Source organism: Protopterus annectens, chromosome 2.part1 (assembly GCF_019279795.1).
Source record: "Protopterus annectens isolate FY-2018-M chromosome 2.part1, PAN1.0, whole genome shotgun sequence".
In the NCBI taxonomy this organism is placed as follows: domain Eukaryota; kingdom Metazoa; phylum Chordata; order Ceratodontiformes; family Protopteridae; genus Protopterus; species Protopterus annectens.
Window position 1 is genome coordinate 1849929275 of NC_056729.1, and position 17709 is coordinate 1849946983.

Sequence of the window (17709 nt, forward strand, 5' to 3'; positions counted from 1 at the left end):
ATTGCTACATGTCACATGACATGGTAAACCACAAATCATTTCCATACCACTGTGGTATTTGTGGAATACGGACAGTGTGGTATTTGAGAGTTGCTGTCAGTACTACAGATATACTCAGTGAGATTGTTGCAGCAGAAGCAGCATGCTAACTGGTGAAACACATGGACAGCTGAATGTTCAATGAAAGTCGAAAGTAATGTGTGCCATGTACCCATTGAAACATAATGCTAAATGTCACATGACATGGCAAACCACAAATCATCCCCATACCGCTGTGGTATTTGTGGAATACGGACAGTGTGGTGTTTGAGAGTTCTGTCAGTACTACACATGTACACAGTGAGATTGTTGCAGCAGTAGCAGCATGTTAACTGCTGAAACACATGGACAGCTGATTGTTCAGTGAAAGTCTCATGTAATGTGTGCCATGTACCCATTGAAACATAATGCTAAATGTCACATGACATGGTAAACCACAAATCATACCCATACCACTGTGGTATTTGTGGAATACGGACAGTGTGGTGTTTGAGAGTTGCTGTCAGTACTACACATATACACAGTGAGATTGTTGCAGCAGTAGCAGCATGTTAACTGCTGATACACATGGACAGCTGAATGTTCAATGAAAGTCTTATGTGTAATGTGTGCCATGTACCTGTTGAAACATAATGCTAAATATCACATGACATGGTAAACCACAAATCATACACATACCACTGTGGTATTTGTGGAATACAGACAGTGTGGTGTTTGAGAGTTGCTGTCTGAACCACACATATACACAGTGAGATTGTTGCCGCAGTAGCAGCATGCTAACTGCTGAAACACATGGACAGCTGAATGTTCAATGAAAGTCTCATGTAATGTGTGTCATGTACCCATTGAAACATAATGCTAAATGTCACATGACATCGTAAACCACAAATCATACCCATAGTATTGTGATATTTGTGGAATACGGACAGTGTGGTGTTTGAGAGTTCTGTCAGTACCGCACATATACACAGTGAGATTGTTGCAGCAGTAGCAGCATGTTAACTGCTGAAACACATGGACAGCTGAATGTTCAATGAAAGTCATGTGTAATGTTTGTCATGTACCCATTGAAACATAATGCTAAATGTCACATGACATGGTAAACCGCAAATCATACCCATACCACTGTGGTATTTGTGGAATACGGACAGTGTGGTGTTTGAGAGTTGCTGTCAGTACTACACATATACACAGTGAGATTTTTGCAGCAGTAGCAGCATGTTAACTGCTGAAACACATGGACAGGTGAATGTTCAATGAAAGTCTCATGTGTAAAGTGTGCCATGTACCCATTGAAACATAATGCTAAATATCACTTGACATGGTAACCCACAAATCATACACATTCCACTGTGGTATGTGTGGAATACAGAAAGTGTGGTGTTTGAGAGTTGCTGTCTGTACCACACATATACACAGTGAGATTGTTGCTGCAGTAGCAGCATGTTAACTGCTGAAACACATGGACAGCTGAATGTTCAATAAAAGTCTCATGTATAATGTGTGTCATGTACCCATTGAAACATAGTGCTAAATGTCACATGACATGGTAAACCACAAATCATATCCATACCACTGTGGTATTTGTGGAATATGCACAGTGTGATGTTTGCGAGTTGCTGTCAGTACCACACATATACACAGTGAGATTGTTGCAGCAGTAGCAGCATGTTAACTGCTGAAACACATGGACAGCTGAATATTCAATGAAAGTCTCATGTGTAATGTGTGTCATGTACCCATTGAAACATAATGCTCCATGTCACATGACATGGTAAACCACAAAACATACCCATACCACCATGGTATTTGTGGAATATGGACAGTGTGATGTTTGAGAGTTGCTGTCAGTACTACACATATACACAGTGAGATTGTTGCAACAGTAGCTGCATGTTAACTGCTGAAACACATGGACAGCTGAATATTCACTGAAAGTCTCGTGTGTAATGTCTGTCATGTACCCATTGAAACATAATGCTACATCACATGCATGGTAAACACAAATTATCCCCATATCACTGTGATATTTGTGGAATACAGACAGTGTGGTGTTTGAGAGTTGCTGTCAGTACCACACATATACACAGTGAGATTGTAGCAGCAGTAGCAGCATGTTAACTGCTGAAACACATGGACAGCTGAATGTTCAATGAAAGTCTCGAGTAATGTGTGCCATGTACCCATTGAAACATAATGCTACATGTCACATGACATGGTAAACCACAAATCATTTCCATACCACTGTGGTATTTGTGGAATACGGACAGTGTGGTGTTTGAGAGTTGCTGTCAGTACTACACATATACACAGTGAGATTGTTGCAGCAGTAGCCGCATGTTAACTGCTGAAACACATGGACAGCTGAATGTTCAATGAAAGTCGAAAGTAATGTGTGCCATGTACCCATTGAAACATAATGCTAAATGTCACATGACATGGCAAACCACAAATCATCCCCATACCGCTGTGGTATTTGTGGAATACGGACAGTGTGGTGTTTGAGAGTTCTGTCAGTACTACACATGTACACAGTGAGATTGTTGCAGCAGTAGCAGCATGTTAACTGCTGAAACACATGGACAGCTGATTGTTCAGTGAAAGTCTCATGTAATGTGTGCCATGTACCCATTGAAACATAATGCTAAATGTCACATGACATGGTAAACCACAAATCATACCCATACCACTGTGGTATTTGTGGAATACGGACAGTGTGGTGTTTGAGAGTTGCTGTCAGTACTACACATATACACAGTGAGATTGTTGCAGCAGTAGCAGCATGTTAACTGCTGATACACATGGACAGCTGAATGTTCAATGAAAGTCTTATGTGTAATGTGTGTCATGTACCCACTGAAACATAGTGCTAAATGTCACATGACATGGTAAACCACAAATCATATCCATACCACTGTGGTATTTGTGGAATACGGAGAGTGTGGTGTTTGAGAGTTGCTGTCAGTACTACACATATACACAGTGAGATTGTTGCAGCAGTAGCAGCATGTTACCTGCTGAAACACATGGACAGCTGAATGTTCCATGAACGTCTCATGTAATGTGTGTCATGTACCCATTGAAACATAATGCTACATGTCACATGACATGGTAAACCACAAATCATATCCATACCAGGGTGGTATTTGTGGAATACGGACAGTGTGGTGTTTGAGAGTTGCTGTCAGTACCACACATATACACAGTGAGATTGTTGCAGCAGCAGCAGCAGCATGTTAACTGCTGAAACACATGGACAGCTGAATGTTCAATGAAAGTCTCATGTGTAATGTGTGTCAGGTACCCATTGAAACATAATGCTAAATGTCACATGACATGGTAAACCATAAATCATATCCATACCACTGTGGTATTTGTGGAATACAGTCAGTGTGGTGTTTGAGAGTTGCTGTCAGCACTACACATATACACAGTGAGATTGTTGCAGCAGTAGCAGCATGTTAACTGCTGAAACACATGGACAGCTTAATGTTCAATGAAAGTCTCATGTAATGTGTGTCATGTGCCCATTGAAACATAATGCTACATGTCACATGACATGGTAAACCACAAATCATACCCATACCACTGTGGTATTTGTGGAATACGGACAGTGTGGTGTTTGATAGTTGCTCTCAGTGCCACACATATACACAGTGAGATTGTTGCAGCGGTAGCAGCATGTTAACTGCTGAAACACATGGACATCTGAATGTTCAATGAAAGTCTCATGTGTAATGTGTGTCATGTACCCATTGAAACATAATGCTAAATGTCACATGACATGGTAAACCACAAATCATACCCATACCACTGTGGTATTTGTGGAATATGGACAGTATGATGTTTGCGAGTTGCTGTCAGTACCACACATATACACAGTGAGATTGTTGCAGCAGTAGCAGCATGTTAACTGCTGAAACACATGGACAGCTGAATGTTCAGTAAAAGTCTCATGTAATGTGTGTCATGTGCCCATTGAAACATAATGCTACATGTCACATGACATGGTAAACCACAAATCATACCCATACCACTGTGGTATTTGTGGAATATGGACAGTGTGGTTTTTGATAGTTGCTGTCAATACCACACATATACACAGTGAGATTGTTGCAGCAATAGCAGCATGTTAACTGCTGAAACACATGGACAGCTGAATGTTCAATGAAAGTCTCATGTGTAATGTGTGCCATGTACCCACTGAAACATAATGCTAAATGTCACATGACATGGTACACCACAAATCATTCCCATACCGCTGTGGTATTTGTGGAATACGGACAGTATGGTGTTTGAGAGTTGCTGTCAGTACCACACATATACACAGTGAGATTATTGCACTGGTAGCAGCATGTTAACTGCTGAAACACATCGACAGCTGAATGTTCAATGAAAGTCTCATGTGTAATGTGTGTCATGTACCCATTGAAACATAATGCTAAATGTCACATGCATTGGTAAACCACAAATCATACCCATACCACTGTGGTATTTGTGGAATACAGACAGTGTGGTGTTTAAGAGTTGCTGTCAGTACCACACATATACACAGTGAGATTGTTGCAGCAGTAACAGCATGTTAACTGCTGAAACACATGGACAGTTGAATGGTCAATGAAAGTCTCATGTGTAATGTGTGTCATGTACCCATTGAAACATAATGCTAAATGTCACATGACATGGTAAACCACAAATCATCCCCATACCACTGTGGTATTTGTGGAATACGGACAGTGTGGGGTTTCAGAGTTGCTGTCAGTATCACACATATACACAGTGAGATTGTTGCAGCATTAGCAGCATGTTAACTGCTGAAACATATGGACAGCTGAATGTTCAATGAAAGTCTCATGTGTAATGTGTGTCATGTACCCATTGAAACATAATGCTAAATGTCACATGACATGGTAAACCACAAATCATACCCATACCACTGTGGTATTTGTGGAATACGGACAGTGTGGCGCTTGAGAGTTGCTGTCAGTACTGCACATGTACACGGTGAGATTGTTGCAGCAGTAGCAGCATGTTAACTGCTGAAACACATGGACAGCTGAATGTTCAATGAAAGTCTCATGTGTAATGTGTGCCATGTACCCATTGAAACATAATGCTAAATGTCACATGACATCGTACACCACAAATCATACCCATACCACTGTGGTATTTTTGGAATACGGACAGTGTGGTGTTTGAGAATTGCTGTCAGTATCACACATATACACAGTGAGATTGTTGCAGCAGTAGCAGCATGTTAACTGCTGAAACACATGGACAGCTGAATGTTCAATGAAAGTCTCATGTGTAATGTGTGCCATGTACCCATCGAAACATAATGCTAAATGTCACATGACATCGTAAACCACAAATCATACCCATACCACTGTGGTATTTGTGGAATACGGACAGTGTGGTGTTTGAGAGTTGCTGTCAGTACCACACATATACACAGTGAGATTGTTGCAGCAGTAGCAGCATAATAACTGCTGAAACACATGGACAGCTGAATGTTCAATGAAAGTCTCTTGTGTAATGTGTGTCCTGTACCCATTGAAACATAATGCTAAATGTCACATGCCATGGTAAACCACAAATCAGACCCATACCACTGTGGTATTTGTGGAATACGGACAGTGTGGTGTTTGAGAGTTCTGTCAGTACTACACATATACACAGTGAGATTGTTGCAGCAGTAGCAGCATGTTAACTGCTGAAACACATGGACAGCTGAATGTTCAATGAAAGTCTCGTGTGTAATGTGTGTCATGTACCCATTGAAACATAATGCTAAATGTCACATGACATGGTAAATCACAAATCATATCCATACCGCTGTGGTATTTGTGGAATACGGACAGTGTGGTGTTTGAGAGTTCTGTCAGTACTACACATATACACAGTGAGATTGTTGCAGCAGTAGCAGCATGTTAACTGCTGAAACACGTGGACAGCTGAATGTTCAGTGAAAGTCTCATGTAATGTGTGCCATGTACCCATTGAAACATAATGCTAAATGTCACATGACATTTGCAGTGTACATTTGGACATGTATCACATACTCTTATATCTAAGGATAACCTAGTGAGCATATCTAATTTTCTAGGTATATTACTAGCATAAATGAATTCAGACACACAGAACAAAGCTCCTTTTTACTGTAGGCTCAGTAGTCCAGCTGTCTGCCTTAGATTTTAGCACTCAGAAACTGAGTTTAATCATAATAACTAAGGGAAAACAGTTGAGCTCCCAGCAAAAAACATATAAAACTAGACATTACATAGCATAAACCTGAAGCAGGGGTTTAAACTCTTGAGCTCTGTACAAAAATAGCAGACAACTGGCAGAAGAAAATGTAATGTGAGAAAAGGCTACAAAATTGATTATTAACAGTATACTACATAAAAATGTATACTGAAGACAAAAACAAGGGTAAGAAAGTATTTAAAACAAACAAATAAAAAAAGCCTCATTGTACTTAATGTGTTGATAGTTTCCCACTGCTAGCCTCTCTGGTTTGGCTGGTTTCTTTGCATTAGCCCCGTTACACTCGCCCTTGCTCTGCTCCATGCCCCACCCAGCCCCCAAATACTTCCCGCCCCTAGATGTGCTAAATTTATAGCCACAACTGCCACTCCCTTAATTATAGAACCAATCAGCAATTGTTAGACCCACCCTAACCACAACACCCTCCCTATTTCTCTACTCTATCCTCATCTACTACCCTCCCACCCCATTCTTAAACAATTGTAAGTTGCAAAACCTCTTCAATGCCTCTACAAGCCGCAACCCCACCTTTCAATTCAAAGCCCTCCTACTGCTTTTTACCCATGCTGATAATTACATATTTTATCACAGCTTATGAACATCTCTCCCTTCCAGGCTCCCACTTCCCCAGATCACAGACCAATACTCATGCTCTTTCACATAACTTTAATCACCCACTACTCCCCTCCCTTCCAGCTCCCATATTACAATACCTCAATAGCTCATTCAAGTCAGTTATGTTAACCCTAGAACTAAACACAATTACAAACTATTATTCAAACTTCAAAAACTAATAATCTATTCTCAAATTAACCTTTCAATGGATGGGGACATCCACCCCAACCCAGGACCAACCCCATCAGAAGCATCCAACTCAATATATAATATCCCATCTAGCCTGCAAAACTTAAACATCTCCTCTACCTCTCTCCACATCTGCCACCTAAACATCAGAAGCCTAAATAATAAAATCCACTACCTGCATGCCCTCTTAGCAGTACACTCCCCAGATATACTATGTCTTACAGAAACCTGGCTTAAGCCATCCACCACTGACAATGAAGTTACTCCTCCAGATTACAATATAATACGACTGGACTGTACCTCAAAGAAGGGAGGCGGGGCAGCTGTCTTATATAAATCTTCAATTAATGTAACTATTTCCAACTCTCCACAAGTTCCTCAAGCTGATAAAGCTGAAATACTCTTTACAAAACTACAAATTAACCAGCATAAATCTATAAACATCGGCTGCATTTATATCCCACCTGGCAACAACACCAATATCCTTGAAGACATTCTACAGTGGCTGTCCATAAACTCCCCACAAGAAACTATTGTTTTAGGTGACTTTAATATAGACTGGAACACCTGCTCCTCAGACTTCCCTACTACCCACATAAATCTATATGGTTTCTCCCAAGTCATAACCTCCACCACCAGAACTAGTAAACCCAATAACAAAGAAAGCATACTAGATTGGATTCTCATTAATAACCCTCCCGAAATGTATAAGGTAGGCACCCAAACTGAGGAAATAAGTGATCACCTCCTAACACATATACTCAGACAAAACAATGATACCCCTCCAATACCTGCTTCAGAACCATCAGGAACAATAAGAGCTTCAATCAACTGATACCCTCAAATACCTGCTTCAGAACTATCAGGAACAATAAGAGCTTCAATCAAACCAAATTCCAATTAGAACTTCAAACATGTAACTGGAATAGACTAAAACTACTCCCACTAGACGAGGCAGTATAACACTTTAACTCCACATTTCTTACAATCCTTAACAATCATGCACTCACCTGGACCATCAGAACAAAGAAAAAACTAGCACTGTGGCTGTCCAAAGAAACTAGACAAAAAATCTTGAATATAAATAAAGCCTGGTCATCTTGGAAAACCAATAAAAATCCTAAGGATCAACTAGTATATAAACAGCTAAGAAATGATACTAAGAAGTCTACAATGTTAGACAAAAAAGACCATTACTGTAACCTGCAACATAAACATCAAAATCGACCACAAAAATGTTGCTCCAGCTTAAACAATCTTCGCCATCCAGGTAATACTACTACTACCCCTACCCCTGCGTCTATCCTCCAAAAACCTCCAGAAAATATTGCCAACACCTTCAACACCTTCTTTACGGAAACTATACAATCCCTTGCCAACCAACTAGGCCCCAGCAACCTAGACCCTATTAACCCCATATCCAATACCCACCCATCCTTTAACTTTCAACCTGTACCAACATCATTTATCCAATCTTTAATCAAGAAATTGAAACCCACCACCCTTTCAGCAGACCTAGTCCCGGCTGAATATCTTCAAAAGGCTGCAAATGCAATAGCATATCCCATCTCAGTATTAATTAACAGAACCATCTCTGAAGCATATATCTCCTCCATCTGGAAAATTTCCCATGTAATTCATCTCCATAAAGGGGGTAACTCCACTGATCTATCAAATTACTGGCCCATCGCCATTCTGTCCCCTCTGGCTAAAATTATGGAAAAATGTATCCACAAGCAACTCCTTCATTACCTCAATTTGCACAATCTCCTAGCTCCCTCCCAGCATGGATGTAGACCCCACCATAGTACCACCACAGCCCTTCTGTCCTTCTCTCAGACAATAAATCAAATCCATAATAATAATACTCCCTCCTCTGCTGTCTTTCTTGACCTATCTAAGGCATTTGATATGGTAAACCACCAGCTACTCATTCAAACACTAAAACCTCTTGCCATAGACAGCCTAGCAATACACTGGTTTCAGTCCTACCTAAGTGGCAGACAACAAGCTGTGCTATGGAAGGACAGCCTTTCTTCCCTACTGCCAGTGACCCTTGGAGTTCCTCAAGGGTCTATACTAGGACCTCTCCTATTTTCCATCTTCATTAATGATCTTCATACAGTCATCCCCAAAGTAACCTGCATTCAATATGCAGATGACTCTACCCTAATCTGTTCTGCCACCTCCCCATTAGACCTACAGACATTAACTCAAAATACTTGCAATGTAGTAGAAAACTGGCTCACTGACAGGCATCTTCTATTGAATCCAAATAAAACAAAACTGCTACTCTTTACCCCCACCCGGAAAGCTACACTCCCATCATTTACCATAACATCTAATAATGGCACAATAATTTCCCCAGAAAGTAATACAAAACTATTACGTGTAATTGTTGACAATAACCTTAAGTTTGACACTCACATCGACAAAACAATTAAAGCAGTCAACAAAAAGCTAGGATCTATATATAGAATTAAGGCATTTCTAACCCCAACTGCTAGGACAGTTATTGTCCGAACACATTTACTTTCAACCCTTCTTTATGCCTCCCTAATCTATACAAACCTGAATAAATCTGACCTCAATAAACTCAATAGCTGCTACAATACCATAGCCAGATTTGCCACAGGCTCAGCATATAGAACCCACCACTGTATTAACCTACGGTCTCTAGGCTGGCTAGAGTTTCCCTCTCAAATCCAGTATAATCAATTAATAATAGCCCACAAAGTCCCCCATCAGCCTGAAAGTACACCCATACTCAAAAATATAATTACCTCTTACAGTAACCTAATGACTCTCCGGTCTTCTGACAAAATACTGGCACAAACTGTTAAATCTAAAAGCTCAGCAGGTGACTCATTGTTTTGCAACTCTGTTGGAACAATCAGGAATCAGATCCCTGCCAAACTTACAGCAAACCAGACTATTAACCAATTTAAAACATCTCTCAAAAAATTCCTAAAAAGTCGCTGGCTGTGCCCCTGTACCCACCCTGACTAACAAGCTTACCATTCTCTTCACTACCCGCCTGTCTGTAAAATAGCTAATGTTTCAGACTTAGTCTCATTCTCATATGTATTGTACTACTGAATCTCTCTTCACTACCCGCCTGTCTGTAAAATAGTTAATGTTTCAGACTTAGTCTCATTCTCATATGTATTGTACTACTGAATCTCTCTTCACTACCCACCTGTCTGTAAAATAGTTAATGTTTCAGACTTAGTCTCATTCTCATATGTACTGTACTACTGAATCTCTCTTCACTACACGCCTATCTGTAAAATAGTTAATGTTTCAGACTTAGTCTCATTCTCATATGTATTGTACTACTGAATCTCTCTTCACTACCCGCCTGTCTGTAAAATAGTTAATGTTTCAGACTTAGTCTCATTCTCATATGTATTGTACTACTGAATCTCTGTTCACTACCCGCCTGTCTGTAAAATAGTTAATGTTTCAGACTTAGTCTCATTCTCATATGTATTGTACTACTGAATCTCTCTTCACTACCCGCCTGTCTGTAAAATAGTTAATGTTTCAGACTTAGTCTCATTCTCATATGTATTGTACTACTGAATTTCTCTTCACTACCCACCTTTCTGTAAAATAGTTAATGTTTCAGACTTAGTCTCATTCTCATATGTATTGTACTACTGAATCTCTCTTCACTACCCGCCTATCTGTAAAATAGTTAATGTTTCAGACTTAATCTCATTCTCATATGTATTGTACTACTGAATCTCTCTTCACTACCCGCCTGTCTGTAAAATAGTTAATGTTTCAGACTTAGTCTCATTCTCATATGTATTGTACTACTGAATCTCTCTTCACTACCCGCCTGTCTGTAAAATAGTTAATGTTTCAGACTTAGTCTCATTCACATATGTATTGTACTACTGAATCTCTCTTCACTACCCGCCTGTCTGTAAAATAGTTAATGTTTCAGACTTAGTCTCGTTCTCATATGTATTGTACTACTGAATCTCTCTTCACTAGCTGCCTGTCTGTAAAATAGTTAATGTTTCAGACTTAGTCTCATTCTCATATGTATTGTACTACTGAATCTCTCTTCACTACCCGCCTGTCTGTAAAATAGTTAATGTTTCAGACTTAGTCTCATTCTCATATGTATTGTACTACTGAATCTCTCTTCACTAGCCGCCTGTCTGTAAAATAGTTAATGTTTCAGACTTAGTCTCATTCTCATATGTATTGTACTACTGAATCTCTCTTCACTACCCGCCTGTCTGTAAAATAGTTAATGTTTCAGACTTAGTCTCATTCTCATATGTATTGTACTACTGAATCTCTCTTCACTACCCACCTGTCTGTAAAATAGTTAATGTTTCAGACTTAGTCTCATTCTCATATGTATTGTACTACTGAATCTCTCTTCACTACCCGCCTGTCTGTAAAATAGTTAATGTTTCAGACTTAGTCTCATTCTCATATGTATTGTACTACTGAATCTCTCTTCACTACCCGCCTGTCTGTAAAATAGTTAATGTTTCAGACTTAGTTTCATTCTCATATGTATTGTACTACTGAATCTCTCTTCACTACCTGCCTTTCTGTAAAATAGTTAATGTTTCAGACTTAGTCTCATTCTCATATGTATTGTACTACTGAATCTCTCTTCACTACCTGCCTATCTGTAAAATAGTTAATGTTTCAGACTTAGTCCCATTCTCATATGTATTGTACTACTGAATCTCTCTTCACTACCCACCTGTCTGTAAAATAGTTAATGTTTCAGACTTAGTCTCATTCTCATATGTACTGTACTACTGGATCTTTCTTCACTACCTGCCTATCTGTAAAATAGTTAATGTTTCAGACTTAGTCTCATTCTCATATGTATTGTACTACTGAATCTCTCTTCACTACCTGCCTGTCTGTAAAATAGGTAATGTTTCAGACTTAGTCTCATTCTCATATGTATTGTACTACTGAATCTCTCTTCACTACCCGCCTGTCTGTAAAATAGTTAATGTTTCAGACTTAGTCTCATTCTCATATGTATTGTACTACTGAATCACTCTTCACTACCTGCCTATCTGTAAAATAGTTAATGTTTCAGACTTAGTCTCATTCTCATATGTATTGTACTACTGAATCTCTCTTCACTACCTGCCTATCTGTAAAATAGTTAATGTTTCAGACTTAGTCTCATTATCATATGTATTGTACTACTGAATCTCTCTTCACTACCCGCCTGTCTGTAAAATAGTTAATGTTTCAGACTTAGTCTCATTCTCATATGTATTGTACTACTGAATCACTCTTCACTACCCGCCTGTCTGTCAAATAGTTAATGTTTCAGACTTAGTCTCATTCTCATATGTATTGTACTACTGAATCACTCTTCACTACCCGCCTATCTGTAAAATAGTTAATGTTTCAGACTTAGTCTCATTCTCATATGTATTGTACTACTGAATCTCTCTTCACTACCTGCCTATCTGTAAAATAGTTAATGTTTCAGACTTAGTCTCTTTCTCATATGTATTGTACTACTGAATCTCTCTTCACTACCCACCTATCTGTAAAATAGTTAATGTTTCAGAGTTAGTCTCATTCTCATATGTATTGTACTACTGAATCTCTCTTCACTACCCACCTATCTGTAAAATAGTTAATGTTTCAGACTTAGTCTCATTCTCATATGTATTGTACTACTGAATCTCTCTTCACTACCCGCCTGTCTGTAAAATAGTCAGTGTTTCAGACTTAGTCTCATTCTCATATGGCATGCTACCTTTTTCAGCTTTGTACCATTAAAAATGTCTAAGTTTGAACAACAGAACTACAGTGTTAAGTTTAAGTATGTATGTATTCCAAGTATGCATATAGTCCTATAATTCTGTACTGGTATCTATATGTGACTGTATAAAACTGTATAAAACTGATACTGTTTAACTCTTATGTAACTATCCACATGTGGAGCTTTTCCCCCTGGTCCTCCGCTGAAAATGGACCTGTATCCAGTCGGACTATCCCGGTTAACAAATGTAAAATAAAATAAGATAAATAAGCATAGCAGCAACATGCTATGCATGTACAAATGTGCATATATAGTGCAGTCACTAATATGGCAAACTTCATGGTGGCAGCAAAACACAAGTGGATCACACAGACAGTACTTATGGTCTTGAGGAGGGAGTATTATTATTACGGATTTGATGGGAGTAAACATCACAAATGATCTCCCAGGTTATTTTGCTAAATGTGTCCTGCATAGCCCATGTCATATCCTGGAAAGAATTCTCCATCATGTTCCTCATCTGTGTCTTAAAGACATCAGTCATCACCTCCCAGATCTGTTCACAATAATTGTCTTGTGGTGGTGCTGGGAGTATCTTCTCTGGGGTGTAGCAGGAATGATGGCATATGTAGGTCCAGCTTCTTCCTTCTCCTCATCATTGTCTCTGCTGTGGTCATCATCATCATTGGAGGACATGGGCAGTGGTCTGGCAGGCACTCATCTCTGATGTCTGGTGGTTGAGTGTCCACAGGTTCCATGCTTTATCAAGATGAACCAAAAGACAAGAAAGCGACAAAGTATATATGCAAACCTGATACAATGCAAGTACATGACATACCCAGTGCGGTACAATGCACAGGCAGAAAATGGTCAGTATGAAACCTTAGAATAAGGTGTGGCCATAGTGAAGTGTACCACCATATGAGATACAGGACATTAATTAAAACCATAACAATGAAAACCACGTCTATCAGGCTGCATATTCCTGTGAAAACATAACTGATATTAAACAAAAACTGATGTGTACATCAGAAATCTAACAGACATTAAGTACCATCCCATTGACATGTGATGTCTGCATTTGAAAATAAAGGTGTAGCAGCAAACATTGCAGGTGTCATTAAAACCACATTCTCAGATGAAATGGCCTAAAATGATTCTGTATAAGTATAATAAATATATTTGATGCTAGCAGATGGAGCTTCATGCACGTGACACATTTCCAATGCCCTGTTATCTATACTTATGAATGTTTTCAATACAAGTCAATGTCTTGCCCACTTTATCTCTCACAGGTTACTCTAGACCATGTCATGGCATGCATAACACATCTTAACAGTGGAAATTCTGACATTACCTGAACACTTGTTTATCAGCCATTATTATGCATGACAAGCATGCACACAGCCAGCACACATATGTATCCTGACATTTGAAGAGAAGCGTGCCATGGTACTACATCATGCAACATTCACACAAGTCTATCTTGTATAACAACACTGCAAAAATGACAACATAGCACTAGTGCTGTGACATGCACTGTTTAATACCTAGGATTTAGTCAGCTGACTGACTGAGAGTATATCACCATATTCCCATGTTTCCTGTCTTGTATGTGCACCATGCACATTTATGTTGGTGTGTGAATGTCAACTGTAACCCAGGTGTCTGTGCATGTAATGAGTCGTGACCAGCAACCAATTAATATAGTGGTATAATTAAAATATAGTGAGATGACAAGCCAGTGTGAAATATGAAAGTCATATTCTAAAGAGCTGAGCAAGGCAATATGGTCATTGGCTAACCCAACATCAAATTTTTGGAATGCAACACAACACACTAGAAATAATGAACACTCATAAACACACTGACAGCCTGCGACAAATGAAAACATAGTTTATGTCCTGCAAACAGTACTGTTTGTCTACAAATGCATCAGTGCCCTACATACATTTATTAGCAGTTATTATGTATGGCCCTGGAAAATGCAAACAGCATGAGGCTTATTGCTGATTATAAAATAGTTAGAAATGTTGAATAGGAATGCCTATGTGCACAACTATCCTTAAACACAGGATACTAGTTTGCTGTAACGAAACCATCAAAGGTGTTGTAGGCAGATGTGATACCTATGTTGAATTGAAGGGCATGCCAGACAAAGTCCACCAACCTTAGTGTGAACACTGACACAACAAACACCCATTCATTATGTGAATAGGTAGGCTACGCACAGTCACTGACCACCACATCCACACATACAAATGTATCAACATCTGAATTACAAACAGCAGACAAAGCACTATTAACTTGTAGGTGAAACACCACAATTAAAAGCACTGTTCATAGGTTTATAGGTGTATACAAGGCCAATGACCACTGGGGCTCTTACAGTTTCATAGGTGTATACTAGGCTAATGACCACTAGGACCATTACAGGTTCATAGATGCATACAAGGCTAATGACCACCAGGGCCCTTAAAAGCCATATGACCCACAAATTTGATTTACTGACTGCCTCTGTCTATCAGAGACAGACGAAACAGAGCGGGAGTGAATTTCTAATTGTCCATTCATAGACCTAAATAGAACTTAAATAGGGATAATGAAGAATAATGCTTCATAGAGATGGAGAGCTTATTCCAGAGAACAGGAATTCTCTGAGAAACATAGCCATCTTGACAATATGTCTTACTTACATTTCAAGGAAACTTTTTCTTTTAATCCAGTACATCTAATGCTGTGTGCTTTGCATATGTGCAAAAGATTAATCATAACTGTGAGTTATCCATAAATGGCTGTCATTTAGGTTGTGATGTACAATTCAAACATTACCTTCATCAAGCATGGCTTGCTGCTAACTCATATGTAAATATATTTTTATGTAATTCATATTTATAATCACAGGAATTGTCTGGCTATTGCACTTATCTTACAGATGCATGATGGGTATTCCTGCTTCAGAAGTAGTATACATGGTAATAGGAAAAATCCTCTAACAATAATCAGATCTGTTTTAGTCACAAAATCTGACAAGGTAATTAACATACCTCTCTCCTTGCACTGCTCCTCCAGCTCCAGTTTGTGCATCCACTCAATGCGCAGGGCCTGTTATTAACATACCTCTCTCCTCACGGTGCTCCTCCAGCTCCAGTTTGTGCATCCACTCAATGCGCAGGGCCTGTTATTAACATACCTCTCTCCTTGCACTGCTCCTCCAGCTCCAGTCTGTGCATCCACTCAATGTGCAGGGCCTGTTATTAACATACCTCTCTCCTCACACTGCTCCTCCAGCTCCAATCTGTGCACCCACTCAATGCTCAAGGCCTGTTATTAACATACCTCTCTCCTCACGGTGCTCCTCCAGCTCCAGTCTGTGCATCCACTCAATGCACAGGTCTTGATTCCTAGCACACCCTTTATCATCTGCAAAAAGTAAAAAGCATGCATGAAAGATGTAGGTATAAAATAAAGGTGATGTATGTTGCTCAGCTGATGTTCTCGAGCAACATTACAGAATCTCCATAGGCAGTTTTAAATGTTTCACACACAGTCCTTTATACATTGGAAGAAAATTGATCACAGACTGGAGGACGTGAGATTTAAATCTGCAGCTGTTAGCTATATTCAAAATCTACCCCGAGACCTACCTGTTTAGCTTATCCATCTTGCCTGAGATTGTGTGAAGAAAATGGAGATAAACAAATCAGAGATAGAAATGTGCAGGGATGGCGTAGTAATATGGATCATGGCCTGAGCTTTACAAGAAGTAAAACATGGTGTGCATTTATGAAAATAAACTTATGACTGCACAGTGGTCACAACAGAAAAATTTGAATGTAATATTTCATACCTCAGATAGTGGGACACTGTCCTATAACAAGTAGCGCTGTTAATAGACAACCACAAATTCCTGTTCATTACTTACAAACAAATGCAGTTTAGGTGGCAGGACATAAAATATATACTAATATGTTGTTGTCAAATTACAACTTATACATCAAAAGTATCCCTGATACCAGGGGATGTCCCTGTTCTGAAGTCAAAATGTGTGTCTGTCCATCACATTCCCTCCAAATATAATATGAGAAGGGTGCTGAATTTGAATTAATAAACAATGACGCATTCAGTTTGCTAATGTTATCCTATCCCACATTCTTTTTGCAGAACTATCTAAGTATATTCAAAGCTTTACACATCAAACTGTAGTAAAAGAGCTTCTGTTGGCAAAACATTCCGGATTATAGAGATACTCGTAGAAATCTGACCAATAAACTCTACAGTCGTAAGCATGGGCAAAATACGTATTAATATAAATAAGCACATATGTATACAAGCATTTTCAAAACATTTTACACAGATATCAAGATCAAAACTTAATGAGATTAAATGGATTAGAATGCACAAATAGTCACGATACATGACCATTGGCCTCCTGCTTTACAGGATGAGCTAACAGACATCACAACACCTTTCTTCTTCACAAACTTCTGTTTTGTATTCATATTCCTGTGGATAATGGATGAATGCAGAAACATCTGACACACAAATGCTATAGGCCCTCATGCTCTACAAAACTTCCAGATAGCATCAAGTTTTACAACATAGAAGATATGTGTAGATAATCGGACATGCAGTAGTCTTGTGGTAAACAAAAGGGATTTTAATAATACTGTGCATTTTGTAAAGCAGAATGGACTAACATATGTCTGCATAAGTTACTATTCACACAAACACAAGCAGACTGACTGATAGTGTTAAGGTATTATGGGTAATGAAGAAATGCGTAGTCATCGGCGGCCTATATGCTGTGGGCATTAGTGACATAC